The sequence below is a fragment of the Zootoca vivipara genome, chromosome 8 (assembly GCF_965207765.1).
Source record: "Zootoca vivipara chromosome 8, rZooViv2.hap1.1, whole genome shotgun sequence".
Lineage (NCBI taxonomy): Eukaryota > Metazoa > Chordata > Lepidosauria > Squamata > Lacertidae > Zootoca > Zootoca vivipara.
In genome coordinates, this window is record NC_142591.1 from 16,392,764 (window position 1) to 16,398,763 (window position 6,000).

General features: G+C 43.1%; 1 protein-coding gene across 1 annotated transcript in view; it reads right to left on the minus strand.

Annotated features, from left to right (window-relative positions):
- CDH12 (cadherin 12) overlaps positions 1-4,677 on the minus strand; it is a 432,344-nt gene extending 427,667 nt beyond the window's left edge. Inside the window, exon 1 of the mRNA XM_035126166.3 lies at positions 4,592-4,677. The gene's annotated coding sequence lies outside the window, so the exon portion shown is untranslated. The remainder of the gene's footprint in view (positions 1-4,591) is intronic.
- Positions 4,678-6,000: the final 1,323 nt, after the last annotated feature.

The following is a 6,000-nucleotide window of genomic DNA, read 5'->3' on the forward strand; positions in this document are numbered from 1 at the left end:
AGCTGTTTACATTAAGGTGCCTTACCTTGCTTGCACCTGCGGATGGAATTCCCCTGCTGCTGGAATTTGGCCAGCAAGAGAATCTGCCTAGCAAACAGCATACTACACTACAAAGAGATGCTACAAAAAGCCAGTGTGGTGCAGTGGTTAAGAGCGGTAGACTCGTAATCTGGGGAACCGGGTTCGCATCTCCGCTCCTCCACATGCAGCTGCTGGGTGACCTTGGGCTAATCACACTTTTTTGAAGTCTCTCAGCCCCACCCACCTCACAGAGTGTTTGTTGTAGGGGAGGAAGGGAAAGGAGAATGTTAGCCGCTTTGAAACTCCTTAGGGTAGTGATAAAGCGGGATATCAAATCCAAACTCTTCTTCTTCTCTTCTTCTTTCAGTGAGTTGGGGACTGATCCTGTTTTGAGACTAATGCTGACAGTCTGTGTGCCTAGGTGGTTCCCACTGACTCTACTTGTAAAACAAAACAAGTTACTTAAGGTCACCATTTTTTAAAAAAAAATCCTATATGGAGTTAGCTAGCTCTGTCTAGCTAAAATCATTTCAGTGATTTTAGGTTTGCCTAACTCCAACAAGTCACTGAAGGAAACTGAAATTCCGAAACCCTTAGACTTCCTGACAATCAGAGCCTCCAAGAGACATGAATATTGAAGTGTAGGTGGGTTCCCACAAGGCAAGACACAGCAATAACCTTTACTGAACTACGCAACTGGGAAACAGGGGCAAAGCAACTGCTTATATACATTCCTGAAAGCCTGGGCCACTCCCACTCCAAACATGATTTGCTGTCTAAACTTCCAAGCTGTGAATCAAGGGCCAATGGCAGAGGTCCAAATCCTGAAATGTTCTGTGATTGGACATCATGTATCAAATCAAAACACAGGAGCTCGGAATCCTTAGTCGACACTCAAGCTCAGGCAAACACAGATAAGAAATATTATTATGAAAACGTCCTCAGTGACTCTGTGTTTAAGCAGATTCAGACAATTAGCCTGCTCCTCCCACCAGCTGGTGGTTATTTTCAATGTACGGTTAAACCAATATGACACTTATTTCTCATTATTTATTTTTATGGTTAGTTAACCTTTTCTGAACCACTCACGGCTCCAGCTATAGTGCAGAGTCAGGCTTACACTTCCGCATATGTCTCCAGAGCTGTGCTACATACTGCCTGCCCTCTTCAAGAGGGACAAGACACAACTGACCCCAAAGAGCAGCTTCGGAATGGTAGAAACTCTGGACTAGACTTGTGGCATGCAGAAGGGACTCCTTCAACAGCATGAGTTTTAAAGGCTACAACGTTCCAGTTGATTCATTGCCACTGTGGCTGGGTAAGATGGCATGAGCTTGACCGTACAGATAGAATCACATTCTTTCCACTCATACTTGCATTTCTACATGTAAGACAAGCCTGGAATCTTTTAGTAAGTGCATGTTTTGGAACCACTAAACTAGTCTGTTTGGCACTTGCACTATTACGAAATGAGTGTAGGTTTGACCCACTGTTTTTCCCGGGAAAACATGTCTTTTCCTTCTGAATCAGAGCAAACATCAATCCACAGAAAAACCCATTGACATCTGCTCTGATTGAGTGGTAAATAGTGGGTTTTCCCAGGGGAAAGCAGTTGGACGAATGGAAGTGTGGGCAAGCCCATGGCCAGATTTCCTTTACACATAAACTGGGCAGTGGAGTTCCCACTTGCCCCTTGGTTGTTCAGGTCCCCCCCCCCTGCTTTTGCCCTTTCAAAGCATGGTGAAAATAACTGATGCAAAGCACTTAAGGAGACACGGTATACAAAATACCCTTAAAGAAGAAGCTTTGGACACAATCTCATGTGGAAGTACTATAACAGAGAAACATGGACTACTATGGTGTCTTGGGGACAAGATTAAATGCTATGAAATGTGGAAGGTAGCTCAGAGCTAGACACATGGCGGCCTTTCTTCTTTCTTCTTTAGGTGGCTGTCCAATTACATTCACTTCTAGCTTTAAAGTCCCCTCATTTAGTGTTAAAGTAATACATTTTCAATTGGGTTCCTCCCCCCCCCCTCTTTCCCTCCCTTCCCCAACAGGCATGCATCATTGTTAATTGAGAGAATCGGTTTTTTTAAAGAAGAAGAAAAAAACCAAAAGCAAATGAGGAAATAAAGCCTCAACACCTTTTATCCCCAAACAAAGATTACATGCACAGCAAGTTGTAATCCTTGGCTTTGCAGTATTGCTTTACAGGGTTAAGAAGATAAATGCTCATTGCTTTTAATCCTCCCCATGATTTATGAGTCTCTGGGTGTCCTTCCCCCCCTCCCCCAGCATCTACAACCGTGTGCTGGTTCTGCCTGCTGTTTAAATTACAGAGACATCTATAAAGCAAATTGTGGATTGTTGTCCTACAACAGGGCAGCTTCTTCATGCCTCCCGCAGCATTCCTCTGATCGTAAGGGAGCGATTTCTCTGTGTGAGCATTGCATTTTATGTTTGAGGGGATGAGGGAAGATTCTCTCAAGAGTGGGTGGCAATATGATGCCCCGGATGATCACTTGTCATGCTAACTTGAAAGGAACATGACTGGGACAACAGCTGCACAAGCTGAATAAAAACTCAGCCGAAACCGCCCAACTTCTATTGTTCCAGAACCCACTCCGCATTCTCAGCTACTGACAGCATAATTAAAGGCTAAGCGAGATTGGCCTGATGTAAAGGAACACACCAACACACACCAGCTCTTAATCGTACAATCTTATTGTGTATTAGCAATGCTATCCATTCACATTCAGTTTTCTGCTGGTCCCAAAGAAAGCAACGTAAGGGAGAACAGTGCCAGGTTTAGGGCAGAGTGAGTGCCCCCCCCTGCACAGGGCGCTGAGCCAAGAGATCACAAAATAGTGCACTTGGAAGCATGCACAGAACAGAAGGTGAGGGGGGAGAGGTGCTTTAACACAGTGTTTCTCAAACTTTTTCTGACTGTGGCCCCCTCCTGACCTTGTTTCCTCCCTGTGCCTCCCCTATGATGTGGAGTTCTATCCTCAATATCCATTACAATATCGGATTTCTTATCAAATAGTGTGGAGTTTCATCCATGGCCTCCCTTGCAGGACTGGGTTGATCCCTTTCTTCACTGGCCCCTTAACTGATCCAACAACAACAAGGTCTTTGTATGTATTGCTGTTGTTCTCCTCCTCCAACTTCAGGCACCGCACCACATTTGTTTGAACTTTAACCTCACAGTTAGGACCATTGCCACTGCACAAATGATGGCAGTACCTCTTCTAAGGCACCCTTCTATCTGCAGACTTTAAAGGAAGAACGGAAGGAATGCTGTCAACAGCTCCTGTGCCCCAGCATCAAAAGCACACCAAAACATGCAGGCAAAACTCATTGTACAGTTGGATTCTGTAAGCAACAATTCAAGGACAAAAGCAGCACACTGCTAATAAACAGGAGGAAGCCAATGATTGTCTTTCACTCCCTCGGAAACTCAGAGGTATGCTTCTGAAGTGAGATGCATCCCATTTGACAAAAGCAGTGCCTTATAATTATGACAGGAAATGTACCATGAAAGAGCTCCGAGGAGAGGGCCATAGCTCAGTGGTAGAGTGCATGCTTTGCATCTGCAAGTTCCTTAGTTCAGTCCCTGCTTTCTTCATTTAAAAGGTTCTCTGGCAGCAGGGCCAGGAAAGATCACTGTCTGAGACTTCAGAAAGCCATTGCCAGTCACAGGCAGCACGAGGCTAAATGAACCCATCAGTGGTGGACAGTGCTGATGTTTATAAAGGAATTTGTGTCCTTTCAGAAATATAAACACCCTGTCAAAGGAAGTTCATTTCCTCCAGGCGCATATATATATATATATATATATATATATATATATATATATATAACACACATTGAACAGAAACATATTTACACCTGTTTCAAAAGGAACCAATCACTCGCATAGCTCTGCTGTACTGTTCCTACTCTACACACACTTCCTGAGTTGAGACAGACATTTATGCATATTTATCACATCATTTGTGCAATGGTAACCTCTGGAGCATGTGTCTCTGGTGTCAGGTTTATGACATTTTGTGTGAGGCAATACAAGCATATTAATATATGACACACGAATCCACACACAAACTAGGAGCAGAAAGGATAATTCATACTGGGTAAAAATACCAGGTGTGTTGGTGACTCTCACAAAATAGCATTTGCATGGTGCATTGAATACATGGGAGATACATGGAATCCCAGCTCCAGGCCAGTGGCATTCTGGCATGCATTGCCATTTTAGAGGATATTGGGAAAATTCATTTTCAATATAAATATTAAGTATTAAATAAATATTATTTAAAGAGAAAGGCCGGGATCCAAAGCAGCATGGATCAGGGCCCATGTCCTCTCTCATGCCACTTGTCAATTGCCTTTCAAATGGAGATATTTGAAAAATATTTGTGATGTGGCATAAGGTGAGGGACCTGCTGTTGAACAGGTCCGGGGGTGTGCTGTAACATCTAATCAAGTGAGCAAAAACCTTTGGAAATACCAAACAGAAGTGTCTACATCCCAGCCAATACACTTAAAAAAGCCTTTTGTTTCCTACCTGCAAAAGTGATTCCACACCCAAGGTCTCAGCAGTACAGTTTTAACTCCTCGCTCGACTGCAGTTGGTAAGGTTGATCTGCCAAAACAAATGCAAAAGAACTTATTAAAAACAGGGGAACAAAAAGCTAGCAATCTCCACTAATTCCATGGAGTACAGGCCCTGTGACCTACATTTGTCCACCCTTATTTATCTTTCATGTATCTTTTTAGTATTCCTCTTCCTAAAATGTTTCATTTACACCAGAATGGTTCCTGCCCCTGCCCATCTTCCTCAGATCTGGCTTTAGGAGAACATCTATTTATCAGCTAAATATGTATGTACTCACCAATTCCGTTCTAAACAGGATTTGGGCCATTCTTAATAGGATTTGCCTTGTTTGAACTTCCTTCATACTTCCTTCAAAATTGTTACATGTTCTTTGTTATGTATGAAGGCACTGCTAGGCCTTGATGCCTCCTTGAGCTGAGGAGATTCATCTACTTAACGAGAGACTGGAAGGATTCTAAAACGCTCCAATGGTAATGTTGGTGGCTGGCAGGCAGCCAATCCCTGCTGAAATAGGGCCAGTGTTGTGATTGGCTAATTGCATCATAAAGGTGACCTATCACAGGTGGTGGTGGGGGTTTGCCTGGGCCAGCTTAGGGTATATATACTGGGTCAAGTGCCCAATCAGTCAGTCTTGTGGTGCCCTCCCTTCGGATGTCAAGGAGATAAAGAACTACATAACTTTTAGAAGACACCTGAAGGCAGCCATGTATCGGGAAATTTTTAAATTTCTAATTTTACTATGTTTTATATATGTTGTAAGCTGCCCAGAGTGGCTGGGGGAACCCAGCCAGATGGGTGGGATATAAATAATCCCCCGGTTGCTGCAATAAAACCATTTGAGCTGAATCTTTGGACTCAGCTAGACTGGTAAAGGAAAAGCTATTTATATGCATTGTATGAGTAATACAACATTGTGCCACCAGATGGCTACGTGGAGTCCCGTTTTTATCTACTGGTACCTGTTTTCCCTGTTTAAATTTACAACGCTTTAAACTGAAATGCTTCTTTCATATGTCTAGATCCAGCCTAGGCCTTGAGTCCTGATTGAATTGGGGCAGTGCCAAAGAGTGGTATTCTCTTACCATACAAGCAGCAGTAATCGCTCGGTGTTTTCAGATGTTTTATGTCAACTGTTTTTCATTCACGGCATGTTAAAGAAATAAGCATGCAATGAATGGTATTACGGCTAGCCCCATAATGACCTTCTAAGATTGGAATCACATGCTGAAATCGGAAGGCTGCTTTGGACTAACATATGTCGGTGTATTTACATGAAAAATAATGCAGTCAGAGCCCTTATATTTTTCTCAAGTTCATAGAAAAGCCATGCAGACACTTCATTTTAGTGAGGATAACTG